General features: G+C 42.8%; 1 pseudogene; it reads right to left on the reverse strand.

Annotated features, from left to right (window-relative positions):
* Positions 1-3876: 3876 nt before the first annotated feature.
* LOC109555072 (large ribosomal subunit protein mL52 pseudogene) lies at positions 3877-4190 on the reverse strand (annotated as a pseudogene).
* Positions 4191-16603: the final 12413 nt, after the last annotated feature.

Genomic DNA, 16603 nt, shown 5'->3' on the forward strand with positions numbered 1-16603 from the left:
AGATACTTACTGAGCTGTGTGCTTGGAGCAGAGGATCTGGAGGATGAAAGAGTAGAGTCACTGTCCTCAGGAAGGCAACAAACTTGAATCAAAACTTTATGTGTTAAATTCATAATATCATTAGTCTTTGGTGGGAGTTGAGAAAAATGGGATGGGGTTGGGGCAGCAACAAAGGAGCCTTTGTTTAACCTTCTCAGTAATGTTCTTTTATACATAATTTAACTACCTGGTGGAAAAGAAAGGCATCAAACTGAGGCAAAGGTGGAGGAGAGAGGGCAATTCTAATAGGAGAGAGAGAGGAATTTGTAGTGTGGGAAAAACACAGGACAGGGCTTCGGAGAGAAGCAGGAAGGGAGAGACAGGAAAGTATGACCCTTCCCTTAGTCCCTCTACATCTTCAGTAGATTCTTCTCTCCGCCTCTGATTTATTTTTTAAAGATTTTTTTTTTTATGTGGACCATTTTTAAAGTCTTTATTAAATTTGTTACAATATTGCTTCTTGTTTTATGTTTTAGTTTTTTGGCCACACAGCATGTGGGACCTTAGCTCCTTGACCAGGGATGGAACCTGCACCCCCTGCATTAGAAGGTGAAATCTTAAACATTGGACCACCAGGGAAATCCCTGTGCCTCTGATTTTTTAAAAATAAGAGTCTTTATGCAGCTGAATTGCTTGTGGGAACCAGAGAGAGCGTATGTAATACAAAATGAACGTGCCCTCCGCCCACCACACGCAGAGTTCAGCCACAGTGGTTTTACACGAATAACTGTTAAAACCACTTCTATGCAGTTGTGGACTTCCCAGGCGGCACAGTTGGTAAGGAATCTGCCTGCCAATGCAGGAGATAAAAGGGATGTGAGGTCAATCCCTGGGTTAAGAAGATCCCCTGGAGTAAGAAATGGCAATCTGCTCCAATATTCTTGCCAGGAAAATCCCATGGACAGAGGAGCCTGGTGAGCTTCAGGCCATGGGGCTGCAAAGAGTTGCACCTGACTGAGCACACACGATCTATGTAGGTACTCAGGCAGGAAGCAAGGTATATGGTGCCACCTTCCTAAGGCTCCCAATCTAGGGATGAGACAGATAGTAAACAAGCAGAAAATACATAATTTCAAATTGTGATCACAACCAGGAAGAAGAAATATCAAGAGAAAGTAATGGGCAGATGGCGTACTTCAAAGTTGGTACATAGAGATGGCCTCTCTCAGAAGGGATTACCTCAGCTGAGACCTAAGCATTAAGCTGCCAACAGTGCAAAGCCTGGAGTGGGAGTTGGGGGAGTGCTCCAGATGAGGGGAGCAATGAGAGAGAGAAAGATTAAAAGGAAGAAGAAAATGTGAGGGGAAATATTAGTAGGAGATATTACATCCACTGAAACTCAGGGTAAATGATCTGCTCAAAATTACAGCACTAGTTAGTGACAAATGAGAGGATTTGACTAGTTAGACAAATGAGAGGATTCTAGAGCTCTATCCTGAGAAATAAAACTGAACAGAAGGCATCTGGGGCTTCAAGGAAGCATCTAGAGACCTAGGGACAAAACAACAGGGATAGGGACTCAGAGCACTTTCTATGACTCTAGAAATTTTATCAATATTCCAGTTGTAGTAATTTTTGTTAATCCCTTTCTGTTTCCTGAAGGGGCTGACAGCAAAATCTTTGAATGAAAATCATAAATATCAGATTAGTAAGTGTTTCCAAGTTGCCAGGTCATGGCCCCTTGTCTCTGGGGCAGGCCTGCAGGCCTGGATTCCATATCTCAGTCAATCCTGGAAAAGCTGAATCCCAAGGCAAAGAGCAAAGGCTGACAGCTCCCAAAGGAAAGAAAAGCAAGTTGAATGCCCGGGTTTGTGGAACAATCCAAAGAAGCAGGGCCAAGTGGTTGAATACATGGTGGAGAATTGAAGGAATGGAGAGGGCTCAACAGTTTATCAGAAGGTTCAGAAAGAGGTTAACTTGCTCAAGGCCACATAGCAAAGCCAGGAGTGGAAGCCAGGTCTGACACATTCTAGCCTTTGTATGAAATCACTTGAGATGATTCCTCCACAACTCCTCTTTAATGTTGCTGGTAAGTTGTTTTTAGAATGATGATGTTTAAAAGTGTGAGTGTAAGAGTAAGAAAAATGTGAGTGTGTGTTGAAGAGAGACCTAATGAGATTGATGTGCTTCTGCTGTTTTATTTGTGTACTTTCTCTGTGTCTACCTATGACTTGGTAGAATTATTCCATAAATGCATTTCTTGCTGATGAGACAACCTAATTCCAGTTCATGGAAATCCCTGAACCTGAACAGAGGGGCCTGAAGAATATTGAGGATCCCCTACTAACCAAACCTTTTGGATTCTTGGGACAGCTGAGCAAGGGCAGAGAGGAAGCAGCCAGTGGTGTCAATGGGCAGCAATCCTGAGCTGTAGGCTGGGCCTCCATGATTGAGGTTTTATGGGAATGTAAACCTGGAAGCAAAGTCAGACAGTTGTGTCTGATTTTTTACAACCCATGGACTGTAGCCCTTCAGGCTCCTCTGTCCATGGAATTCTCCAGGCAAGGATACTGGAGTGAGTTGTGATTCCTTTCTCCAGGGGATCTTCCTGACCCAGGGATGGAACCTGGGTCTCCCACATAGCAGGCAGATTGTTTACGATCTGAGCTACCAGGGAAGCCCCTACCTGGTTTCATAAAGATGCTGTATGTGCTAGGAGTAGCCCTGAGGGATACCTGCTCAGTATTGGAGGTACAAACATCACTTCACAACTCTGAGGGATAAGAAATATCACATCTCTTTGTACATCAGAGTTAATTCTATTTTGAACTCCCAATCCCATAAGTACAGAGGGAAACTCAACCTGTGCTTTTTGGGACCCCTGACTCATAGTTATACATCAGTTCTGGAATTTTATACACACAAGCACATAGCAGTATGGCCCTCCAGTCATCAAGCCATTTGCTTACACTGGTAAATGTTGAGATATCCATTGACCCCTGTTCTGGTGGGAAAGATCCCCTGGAGAAGGAAATGGTAACCCACTCCAGTATTCTTGCCTGGAGAATCCCATAGACAGAGGAGCCTGGCAGGCTACAATCCAGGGGGTCACAAGAGTTGAACACGACTTAGCAACTAAATCATCAACACCAGGGCCCTTCAGGTCCAGCAGCACTCTGATGCTTTTGTGAAAAATTTTTGCTTCTGGTTCCAACTTCCCAGATTCCCTACCTCATGACTTCTCACTAGGGCCTTCCCCATATGCTGCCTAGAAGCCAGGCCAGGCTCTGCTGCTCTGGAATTCACAGAGCTCTTTCTCTTCTTCCCTTACACTGGAGAAATCTCTTTTTTTGATCTGAGAAAAGCCTCTCTCCTTTTTATTTCTTCTAAGATGTTTTTTTCTTTACTGGCAATTTTTTTCCCTCCCTCTGGGGCTCAAAGCTCTTGTGAACAAAAGTCACAAAGTGTTGTGGGAAATGTCAATTTTCTGCCCTTCTACAACCCTCCTGGTGGCCAAGAGGGCCAGAACCAGCTACCTACTTAAGTGAAGAAAATAAAAGGAGGAATATATGGAGATAAAAATATATACAAACACATTAATCTCTTAAAGTATTATCCAACTATAGAGCAACAGGAACTCTCATACATCACTGGTAGAGTTTTAAATTGGTACAACCTCTCTGGTAAATTTACAGTATCTATTAAAGATGAACATATACATGTCAGAAATATCATCATCAAGTATATAGCAAGTATAAATGAATGCTTTTGGCCACCAAAAGACATGTATAGGAGTGGAGTATTTGTAGGAGCACTCTTGTTTTTTTTTTTTGAAGGGGGACAGGAGTCACTTTTTTATTGGCTTGGTGTGGGTTCTGCAGTAGAGATGCTTTGGGTTTAAGAGCATTCTGCTGTTTCCTGTCTTCTTTCTGCAACTTCCCCTGCTGCCTGAGCTGCCATGCCTGTAATCCAGCATCCATTTCCTGTGACAGCAGTACAACTCATCTTGCAAACTTTTCCCTTTGAGTTTGTCTTCAAAGCTGGCCTTTCACTGGAGGAGAAGGGCGGCCATCTGCCTAAGATCAGTCTGGGAGCTCCGTAAAGGGCTGGTAGCCAGAGGGGCTGGCAGCGAGACCCTGCTGGAGTTGCCACTGGCTGCCCATGTGAGCCTCGGGGCTGCAGTGCAGCCTCGGGACACCCAAAGCAGCCATGCTGAGGCACAAGAGCCGGAAGTGGGTGCGGTCTCGGTAGCCAAGGGCGATGCTGTGTGGGAAGCTATAGCAGCAATATTCTTAGTAAGCCACACTGAAAACAATCCCAATGTTTATCAACCATAAAATAGATGATATAACATACAATGGAATATTATACAGCAGTGAGAATAAAACAATGTGCAACATGATTGACTCTCACAAATATAATGTTGAGCTAAGGAAATTAGGCACAAGAAAATTATACAGTATGATTTTATTTATACATAAAGTTTTTTAAATGGCAGAGACAAGCTGTGGTGTTGAGAATCGGTATAGTGGTCACCTACGAGAAGAAGGGAAGGGGTAGTATTTTAAAGGAAGCACAAAAGAGGGGCTTTGGGATGCTGGTAATGTTCTGTTTCTTGACCAGGGTAAGTCCAGCTTGTGATAAGATCAGTAATACATTGGGCTTAAGACATGGAAACACTCTAAATATCCATCAGCAGATGAATAGATAAAGAAGTGGTACATATATACAATGGACTATTACTCAACTGTTAAAAAGAATGAAATAATGTCATTTGCAGGAACATGGATGGACCTGGAGATTGTCATGTGTTAAGTAAAATAAGTCAGACAGAGAAAGACAAATATCATATATCACTTATATGTGGAATCTAAAAAGAAATGATACAAATGAACTTATTTACCAAATAGAATCACAGTCATCGGAAACAAACTTACCATTACCAAAGGGGATAGCGGGAGGGGGAGAGGTAAATCTGAAGTTTTGGATTAACATGTACACATTATATATAATAAAGAGCTTCCCTGATGGCTCAATGGGTAAAGAATTCACCTATAATGCAGGAGATACAGGAGATATGGGTTGGATCCCTGGGTCAGGAAGATCTCCTAAAGGAGATAATGGCAACCCACTCCAGTATTCTTGCCTGAAAAATCCCATGGACAAAGAAACCTGGCAGGCTACAGTCCAGAGTCACAAAGAAATTATTTATAAAATAGAAACAGATTCACAGTCATAGAAAACAAACTTATGGTTACCAAAGTGGATATCAGGGAGGAGGAGAGATAAATCAGGAGTTTGGGATTAACAAATACACACTACTATATATAAAATAGGAAAAACAACAAGGACCTACTGTATAGCATAGGGAACTATAGTCAATATTTTATAATAACTTATAATGAAAAAGAATCTGAAAAAAGAAAAATATATATATAAAACTTTGGTATACAGTTGAAATAAACACAACTTTGTAAAGTAATTATACTTCCATAAAAATGCATTAAAATAATATATTGGCTAATGATTTTCTGTTTTTGTGTATACAGCCAATAAAAAGTAGAAAGTTGAATTTTAAAAAAACAGCCTGTCACACCAATTAGCTGACTACAGCAATAATCCAGGTGGTAAAGAATAATGGCCTGAATAATTTAAGATTGTGTAAATAAGGAGGGAGAGTGAGTGAAAGTCACTCAGTCGTGTCCGATTCTTTGCAACCCCATGGACTATACAGTTCATGAAATTCTCCAGGCCAGAATACTCGAGTGGGTAGCCTTTCCCTTCTCCAGGGGATCTTCCCAACCTAGGGATCAAACCCAGGTCTCCTACATTGCAGGCAGATTCTTTACCAGCTGAGCCACAAGGAGGGAGAAGCAAGGATCAATGAATGACTGGATGTGAACAGCATAGAGGGAAAGGAGTCCAAGACAAAGCCCAGGATTTGGGCTCGGTTGTTCATTGTTGTTCAGTTGCTAAGTTGTGTTTGACTCTTTGCGACCCCATGAACTGAAATACGCCAGGCTCCCCTGTCTTTCACTATCTTCCGGAGTTTGGTCAAATTCATGTCCATTAAGTTGGTGATGCTGTCTAACCATCTCATCCTTTGCTGCCTGCTTCTCCTTTTGCCTTCAATCATTCCCAGATCCAGGGTCTTTTCCAAAGAGTCAGCTCTTCGCATCATGTGGCCAAAGTATTGGAGCTTCAGCTTCAGCAACAGTCATGACAATGGGTTTAGACAATTAGGTAAATGATGGTGGGATTAGTTGAGATAGGGATCATTGGAAGAGGTAAGACTAAAGTGAATGAATAGGTAATGAAGTCTGATTGGCACATAATGAGCTCATAAGGTCTATGGGACATTTATGTGGAGAGGCGGTGTGGCATAGGGTTTTAAAAGTTAGGGTTGATTTTTGATTCTGGATATAATGTAATAAACACACACCTCTTTATCTGCTACACACCTCTTTATCTGCCACTTAGCTTGACTCTAAAACTTGTACAGAATACATGAGCAACTCTTTGAGAACTCAATACATATCAGCAGACAGATCAGAGAACCATAGAAATAAAAGTAACACCAAACTGGTGGAGAGTTTACCACTTTTGTTCCTCCAGCATCTCCCACCACAAACTCAACACATTCTAAAAACTGGAAGTGAGCACAGTGATGCAAAAGGACCTAACTGAAGCAGAAGATATCAAGAGGTGGCAAGAATACACAGAAGAACTATACAAAAAAGATCTTCACGACCAAGATAATCACAATAGTGTGATCACTCCCCTAAAGCCTGACATCCTGGAATGTGAAGTCAAGTGGGCCTTAGGAAGCATCATTACGAACAAAGCTAGTGGAGGTGATGGAATTCCAATTGAGCTATTTCAAATCCTAAAAGATGATGCTGTGAAAGTGCTGCATTCAATATGCCAGCAAATTTGGAAGGAGGAAGCTGCTAGTTTTGCATGGAGGAGCAGCAAAGGGAAATCCTAAGCTCCAGACAGAGTGCAGGACACACACGGGTACTCTCTCCCCCTCCCCTTTTTTTCTGTTCTCTAGTGCCCCAGTCACCAGGTAGTCCCACAGTGGGGGTGGAGGCAGAGGCAAGGAGCAGCCGGAAATGGGAAATGGCAAAAGCCAGAATTCTGAAGAACTTTCCTCTCTCTTCAATACACCTGCAGCTCTAAGAGGGAGGGGCCCAAACCCAGGGCTTTCTTTTTTAGTCTCTGTCTACCCCTTCCTTGTCCCCTCCTAGTCCCAGCACAATTCTGGACATGGGTTCTTTCTAGCCATGAAGGAACCATGAGAACCAAACATGGAAGCCTGGGAAACTAGGAAGTACTGGAACTCAGGAAAGCTGCCAATAAAGCTGTTTACTCTCAACCTCTGGGTGCATTTTAACTGCTCCTAATTAGCATAATGCAGATGGAAAACTGAACTAACAGTACTTTGTGAAGGCCCAAATGACTCTTGGTTGGTGAATATATAGGAAAGACCTGATTAGTGGTGCACAATTTAAAAAACCCCAACGGAAGTTGGAAACACAGCCTCCAGAAGGAACAAAACAAAAATGACAACATTATTCATAGGAGGGAGTGAGGTGTGGTGACTATAAAGGGAGAACACCAAGGTGTTTAGGGGGATGATAGAACTGTTCTGTATCCTAGAACCAAAAATCAAATGAATAATAGTTTTAAACATAAAGTGAAAAAATAAAAGTGAAGGCCCTGGAGCCAGACTGCCTGAGTTCAAATTCTGGAACTGTACATACTAGCTGTGTGACCCTAAATAAGTTACCACCCCACTGGGCTTCAAGTTTCCTCATTCATTAAATAGCGGCAATCATTCCTAATTTAATAAATTAGGAGTTTGGGATTAAGGGATCCACACCGCTATATACAAAGTAGATAAACAATAAAAGTTAACTATACAGCATAGGCGGAGAAGGTGATGGCACCCCACTCCAGTACTCTTCCCTGGAAAATCCCATGGACGGAGGAGCCTGGTGGGCTGCAGTCCATGAGGTTGCAAAGAGTTGGACAAGACTGAGTGACTTCACTTTCACTTTTCACTTTCATGCATTGGAGAAGGAAATGGCAACCCACTCCAGTGTTCTTGCCTGGAGAATCCCAGGGACAGGGGAGCCTGGTGGGCTGCCATCTATGGGGTCGCACAGAGTTGGACACGACTGAAGCGACTTAGTAGCAGCAGCAGCATACAACATAGGGAAATATATTCAATATCTTGTAGTAACTTATAATAGGAAAGAATCTGCTATATATGTATGTGTTTAAAGCTGAATCACTTTGTTGTACAGCTGAAACTAACACAAATCAACTATACTTCAATTAAAATAAAAATAGGGACAATCACAGTTCTTGCCTTCTAGAGAGTCTGTTGTGGTAAAGTGTAATGAGGTAAATGTGCTTAGAAGAGTGCTTGACACATGGCATATGTTCAATGCATGCCATGACCAATCAGCATAAGGCTCTGGGGCATAGGAGTCAGGTGAGAGGACTCAAGAAATCACCCTGAATCACTATTGGGTGTATTTCAGTGTTTGTAATCCTGAGAAGAAGAGCTGCTGTGACCTTTTATTTTTAAGCCATTCAATCTGCCCAGCCACCACCCTTCTTCACTACCCTTCTGACCTCCTTTCAGTTTTCATGCAGTTCCTGAGTCTCTGTTTTTGGCTCTAGGCCTGCCCTTCAGTTCATTAACTTGTGATCTCTCCAAACTAGTCTCTAAGCTGTTCTTTACCTTGGCTGTATGTCAAAATCTCTCAGATATTCTTCGAAACTACTGGCCTGAACTCAAAAAATGTCAGCGTCATGAAAGACTAGTGAAAAGGCTGGGGAACTGTTCTAGATGACAGGAGACTAAAGATAACTCCATGCAACATGTGGATTTTTGAGGGGGTAGAGGAGAATGTCTGAAGAGGCCATTATTAGGATATTTAAGGAAAACTGTATATGAACTCGGAGAAGGCAATGGCACCCCACTCCAGTACTCTTGCCTGGAAAATCCCATGGACGGAGGAGCCTGGTAGGCTGTAGTCCATGGGGTCGCTAAGAGTAGGACACGACTGAGCGACTTCACTTTCACTTTTCACTTTCATGCACTGGAGAAGGAAATGGCAACCCACTCCAGTGTTCTTGCCTGGAGAATCCCAGGGATGGGGGGAGCCTGGTGGGCTGCCATCTATGGGGTCGCACAGAGTCGGACATGACTGAAGCGACTTAGCAGCAGCAGTATATGAACTATATGTGAAAGAATGTCCTTGTTCCTAGGAGATACACACTACAGTACTTGAATATCCTAATGTTTGCAACTAACTTTCAAACGGTTCAGCAAGATACTAGTTACTATGTTATATGATAATAATTACACACTCATCATTTTAGTCAGTTGTGTGCTAGATAGACAAGCAAGATGGCAAGACATTAACAGTTGGTAAAACTGGATAAAGGGCACTTGTGCTAATTTTATAACTTTCTGCAGGTTTTCTTTTTTTTTTTTTTTTTTCAAAATAAGAAGGAGTGATAGACCATCTCTTGAAGATTTTTTCAAAACACACATGCTGTGTTGCAGTCCTAACTGAGGAATGAAGACTTTCCCTGGGTGGGATCTAGGAATCTGCATTTTAAAAGTTTTGGGATCCTCCTCTCCCCAGAAAAGAAGCACCACAGAGAAACTTCATCTCAGACCCACCTCTACCTCCTTTGGCTCCTGGTTTCCTTCAGGACCCAAACCTCAACACTAAGGTTTGTTTGGCAAACCTTAAACAAAGTTCTGTTTGGCAAGGTTACAGCTGGGACTTTCTCCAGCCCTTTGCAAAGCTGGTGCAGCCAGGGAGTGGGAGTGGTGAGAAAAGGTGAGGGTGGATCTCTGTGTACTCCAACATTCATCACATGAGTAGATAGGGTTCCATGAGAGACTGAGAAGGAAGGCCAGGGAAATAGGATGAAAACCCCAAGAATATACTCAAAGGTGGATAAAGATACATGGCAAATTCTAGGAGTGCCTGCTCTACAAGAAGCATCAGGGTGAGAAGTTGCTGTATCAGTGCAGAAGTGGGCCCTTTGTTGCCAGAAGAGATTTTCCTGGCAAGCCCTCTCTTTCCTACATCAGACAGTCCCCCACCCCCACAGGGCTGGCTGACAGGCGTCTGAGATCTCAGACAGGAGAAATCTCTTTTTTCAAAAGCAGGGTTCCTGGGAGACAAATGCTATCAAACCCTTCGAGAGGAAGATTTGCAGGTCAGGGTGTTTGACTTTGCTTCTCCCTCCTGCTGAGTTTGGAACAGGATTTATAGTTTCTGGGAAGTGTTGTGTGAAACCCCTTCAGGGTCAGAAAAAATACACCCATTTGTCATTTGGGGGTGGGGGGCATGGAATCTAGAGTTGACTGTTCGTTCCTAGCATCTGGTGAGAGTGAGAGTGTGAAATACAGACAGTGAACAAAGTGCAGCCATAGGGAAGGCAAGTTAAAATCTACCACCCTTCCCTTTACCAGTTGGCTCCATCACAGCAGAGGTTTTCCTGTCAGTCATCCTTACCTCCGCCACCTGCCTTACAAGGGATGGGTTGGCCTGCGTGTGGATAAATCCTTTTAACCATCAGTAAAGTCCAGTGAAGTTGGCATGATGTATGGAACAGTCTTATGGACTCTGTGGGAGAGGGAGAGGGTGGGAAGATTTGGGAGAATGGCATTGAAACATGTAAAATATCATGTATGAAACGAGATGCCAGTCCAGGTTCAATGCACGATACTGGATGCTTGGGGCTAGTGCACTGGGACGACCCAGAGGGATGGTATGGGGAGGGACGAAGGAGGAGGGTTCAGGATAGGGAGCACATGTATACCTGTGATGGATTCATTTTGATATTTGGCAAAACTAATACAATTATGTAAAGTTCAAAAATAAAATAAAATTAAAAAAAAATAAAATAAAAATGAAAAATGAAACAGAGGAACAACCAGAAATAAACAAAGGAAGTAAATAACAGTTGAGCAGCACTCCATCCAGTACATCCGTCCCACAGCAGACCAAGTGAACATTCCAGAACATAAATCTCACCCTGAAACTGCCGGGCTCCAACCTTTCAAATGGTTTCACATTGGCCTTAGAAGTGAGTCCAAAATTTCAAACACGATATACAAGGCCCTTTGCAATCAAATGCCGGCTGAATTTTCTAGCTTTATTACCCGTCAACTCCCCTTCACACACTCTGCATTCCAGCTACATATGTCTCCCCAGTTCCTAAACAAGCCACATTCTATTCATCTCTGAACTTTTGCACATGTATGGCCACCTACCAGTCACTTAAATCAAACACAACAGTTAAGAGTACAAACTCCAAAATCAGGCTGCCTGTTGTGGGCCAGTTTCTGATTTTATTTGCCTTCATTTCTTCAGTTGCAAAATGGGGTTTCCAATAGGGGTGCCACAAGGATCAGATGAGAAACCTGGCACAGAATCAGCACACAACCCACATTAGCTGTTACTCAAGAAAACATCGATTGGCCAACTGCCCAGGAAGTGGGGGGCCCTTTTTATCCATTTATTATTACATGCTACTTCCAGTCTAGAGGAAAGACAGACATGTAAACAGGACGTTATAATACAACATGATCAAAGTGAGGATAGAACTCTGTGAGCCACAAGGAGAAACTCGTGGGTTCCTTCCATTCCACTCTTTCCTCAGTTGGATTCACGTCAGATATCTCAAATTCAGTTTTCAGCCAGGCCCTGAGGCTTGAGGAAGATAGGAGAAAGTAAAGAATTTCAAACCTAGGGCTGGCATTCAGGCTTTAGGCACTGGACAACCCTTCAGTTCAGTTCAGTCGCTCAGTTGTGTCTTACTCTTTGTGACCCCATGAATCGCAGCACGCCAGGCCACCCTGTCCATCACCGACTCCCGGAGTTCACTGAGACTCACGTCCATCAAGTCAGTGATGCCATCCAGCCATCTCATCCTCTGTTGTCCCCTTGTCCTCCTGCCCCCAATCCCTCCCAGCATCAGAGTCTTTTCCAATGAGTCAACTCTTCGCATGAGGTGGCCAAAGTATTGGAGTTTCAGCTTTAGCACCAGTCCTTTCAGAGAACACCCAGGACTTATCTCCTTTAGAATGGACTGGTTGGATCTCCTTGCAGTCCAAGGGACTCTCAAGAGTCTTCTCCAACACCACAGTTCAAAAGCATCAATTCTTCGGTGCTCAGCTTTCTTCACAGTCCAACTCTCACATCCATACATGACCACTGGAAAAACCATAGCCTTGACTAGACGGACCTTTGTTCGCAAAAATATTATTAGCTGTTAAAATATTGAAATAACTTTCATACTCATTGGCAAAGGCCCTAAGCACCCCTAGTGTTCCATAATGCCTCCTCCCCCTTGCCTCTTGCAGCCTGACTCTTGGAAACATTGAATGGACACCATCAGGGACCACCCTTGTTCCCCAAAGAGCACATGCATGCCAACTTGTCTGGAGCTGTTTCACTCTGGTTTCTCCCCCATCCCTCAGGACCCACCCCCAAGTAGTGGGTTTGGGGACTGTGAAAAAATGTGAATTACCAGTTTGTTCCCTGAGTGTGTATTTTGAGTATCTCCTCTGAACTTAGGGGTATTGCCTGTTCCATGAGTCCCAGGAGTTTTGTCTGCTTGTTTGTTGAGATACCTGCTGCTTTGGGGTATCTTTTGACCTTCTTGTGGACCTTGGCTTATGCCTGCAATACCCTTTGTAAATCTCTGCCCACCCACCAGCTTGGATTTCTTCCAGCCAACCATCCACTCCACACCAGAGGTTCCTGTCACCTCCTAGATGTGTCTACTCCATTCTGCACTATGCCGGGACTTATCCTGACATGTGGCATAATGGACAAGGTCTTGGTATTCTATGAAGCAGAACAGAATGGGGGTTTAGGAGCCAGGATTATCTGTGTTTGAATGCCAATTCTACCACTCCTAACTGTGTAAACTTGGGAAAGTTCTTCAGATTCTCTGGGTCTCATTTGTCTCATCTTTAAAATGGTATAATAAGAGTACCTAACTCATAAGGTTGTTGGGAGGACTAAAGGACAACATAGTGGAAAGCACTTAGATGAATGCCTGGCACATAGTAAAGGTTCAGTAAATGTCAGGTATTTATTATTTTCCATGGAAACTTTAATGAGCACATTTAGGTATATTTTTCAACATTTTCACCTGGTTTGTTGACTCTTTGATCTGTACAACAGCTCCAGAGAGGTAAATATTGAAAGGTATTGGTTAGCATCTAGATTTTTGGGATGAGGAAATTGATACTTATGTACTATATTTAGTGATGAAGTGGTATTAAGTGGCCATGGTTAATGACAAATTTTCTGATTCCCCAATTAGTTCTTTGTCCCCATCAGGGAACACTGAAATAGGTAGGTTGCTATTCATTCAAGAAATGCTTATTGAAGAGATACAGACATAGAGAACAACTGCATAGACACCAAAGAGGAAAGGGGGTGGGTGGGTGGGAGGACTTGGCAGATTGGGATTGACACACATACACTACTGATACAATGTATAAAATAGATAACTAATGAGATAGTTATACTGTGGAGCACAGGGAACTCTACCTAATGCACTGTGGTGACCTGAATGGGAAGGAAGTCCAAAAGGGAGGGGTATATGTATATATATGGCTGATTCATTTTGCTGTACAGTAGAAACTAACACAGCATTGTAAAGCAACTATGCTTCAATTTCTGAAATAAATTTGGAAAATTTATTTCCAAAATTTTTTTTAAGAAAATAAAGGACTTCCCTGGTAATGCAGTGGATAATAATCCATCTGCTAATGCAGGGGGCAGGGGTTTGATCTCTGGTCCAGAAAGATTCCACATGCCACAGAGAACTAAGCCTGTGTGCCATGGCTACTGAGCCCCATGCGCTGCAACTACTGAAGCCTGTGCACCCAGAGCCTGTGCTCTGCAACAAGAGAAGCCACCACATTGAGAAGCCTGTGCACTGCAAGGAAGAGTACCCCCTGCTTGCCCCAACTAGAGAAAGCCAAAGTGCAGCAATAAAAACCCAGTGCAATCAAAAATTAAAAAAATACAAAAAGATGTATTGAATGGCTGCTATGTACCAGGCACAGTGCTGGGTGCTGAAAATATAGTAGTGAACAAAACAGGTAGGTCCTGTGCTCCTGGTGTTACTGTTCTGGTGGGAAGAGACAGTCAATAGGCAAATAGATAATGATGAAAAGGATGTATCAATTAGTGTGATGAAAATAAGGCAGAGTCATATAATAAAGAGTAACTGTGGGAGACAGGGTGGTGGAAGAAGGCTTTTCTGAGAAGGAGACTTTTATGACAAGAAAGAGGTGAGCTGAAAAACCTTCTCCCTTTGGATATGTAGCTGGGATCTGGGAGGGAAGTTCTGATAAAGAGAGAGCTTCCAAAGTTCTGTTCTGAGCCACGACAGACAAGAAGAAGCAGCAGGAGGGAGGGCTGCTCTTTAAAGGTACCCCAATGTTCATCGCAGCACTGTTTATAATAGCCAGGACATGGAAGCAACCTAGATGTCCATCAGCAGATGAATGGATAAGAAAGCTGTGGTACATAAACACAATGGAGTATTACTCAGCCATTAAAAAGAATACATTTGAATCAGTTCTAATGAGGTGGATGAAACTGGAGCCTATTATACAGAGTGAAGTAAGCCAGAAGGAAAAACACCAATACAGTATACTAACGCATATATATGGAATTTAGAAAGATGCTAACAATAACCCTGTGTACGAGACAGCAAAAGAGACACTGATGTATAGAACAGTCTTATGGACTCTGTGGGAGAGGGAGAGGGTGGGAAGATTTGGGAGAATAGCATTGAAACATGTAAAATATCATGTATGAAACGAGATGCCAGTCCAGGTTCGATGCACGATACTGGATGCTTGGGGCTAGTGCACTGGGACGACCCAGAGGGATGGTATGGGGAGGGAGGAGGGAGGAGGGTTCAGGATGGGGAACACATGTATACCTGTGGCGGATTCATTTTGATATTTGGCAAAACTAATACACTTATGTAAAGTTTAAAAATAAAATAAAATTAAAAAAAACAAATACAGGTAGCTCATTAAAGGTAAACAATAGAATGGGAAAGGCTAGAGATCTCTTCAAGAAAATTAGAGACACCAAGGGAACATTTCATGCAAAGATGGGCTCGATAAAGGACAGAAATGGTATGGACCTAACAGAAGCAGAAGATATTAAGAAGAGGTGGCAAGAATACACAGAAGAACTGTACAAAAAAGATCTTCACGACCCAGATAATCACGATGGTGTGATCACTCACCTAGAGCCTGACATCTTGGAATGTGAAGTCAAGTGGGCCTTAGAAAGCATCACTACGAACAAAGCTGGTGGAGGTGATGGAATTCCAGTTGAGCTATTCCAAATCCTGAAAGATGATGCTGTGAAAGTGCTGCACTCAATATGCCAGCACATTTGGAAGACTCAGCAGTGGCTGCAGGACTGGAAAAGGTCAGTTTTCATTCCAATCCCAAAGAAAGGCAATGCCAAAAAATACTCAAACTACCGTACAATTGCACTCATCTCACATGCTAGTAAAGTAATGCTCAAAATTCTCCAAGCCAGGCTTCAACAGTATGTGAACTGTGAACTTCCAGATATTCAAGCTGGTTTTAGAAAAGGCAGAGGAACCAGAGACCAAATTGCCAACATCTGATGGATCATCGAGAAAGCAAGAGTTCCAGAAAAACATCTATTTCTGCTTTATTGACTATGCCAAAGCCTTTGACTGTGTGGATCACAATAAACTGAGGAAAATTCTGAAAGAGATGGGAATACCAGACCACCTGACCTGCCTCTTGAGAAATCTGCATGCAGGTCAAGAAGCAACAGTTAGAACTGGACATGGAACAACAGACTGGTTCCAAATAGGAAAAGGAGTATGTCAAGGCTGTATATTGTCACCCTGCTTATTTAACTTATATGCAGAGTACATAATGAGAAATGCTGGGCTGGATGAAGCACAAGCTGGAATCAAAGTTGCCAGGAGGAATACCAATAACCTCAGATATGCAGATGACACCACCCTTATGGCAGAAATTGAAGAAAAATTAAAGAGCCTCTTGTTGAAAGTGAAAGAGGACAGTGAAAGAGTTGGCTTAAAGCTCAACATTCAGAAAACTAATATCATGGCATCTGGTCCCATCACTTCATGGCAAATAGTTGGGAAACAGTGGAAACAGTGGCTGACTTTATTTTTGGGGGCTCCAAAATCACTGCAGATAGTGATTGCAGCCATGAAATTAAAAGACACTTACTCCTTGGAAGAAAAGTTATGACAAACCTAGACAGCATATTAAAAAGCAGAGACATTACTTTGTCAACAAAGGTCCGTCTAGTCAAGGCTATGGTTTTTTCAGTGGTCATGTATGGATGTGAGAGTTGGACTATAAAGAAAGCTGAGCACTGAGGAATTGATGCTTTTGAACTGTGGTGTTGGAGAAGACTCTTGAGAGTCCCTTGGACTGCAAGAAGATCCAGCCAGTCCATCCTAAAGGAAATCTGTCCTGAATATTCATTGGAAGGACTGGTGTTGAAGCTGAAACTCCAATACTTTG

Source organism: Bos indicus, chromosome X (assembly GCF_029378745.1).
Source record: "Bos indicus isolate NIAB-ARS_2022 breed Sahiwal x Tharparkar chromosome X, NIAB-ARS_B.indTharparkar_mat_pri_1.0, whole genome shotgun sequence".
Classification (NCBI taxonomy): domain Eukaryota; kingdom Metazoa; phylum Chordata; class Mammalia; order Artiodactyla; family Bovidae; genus Bos; species Bos indicus.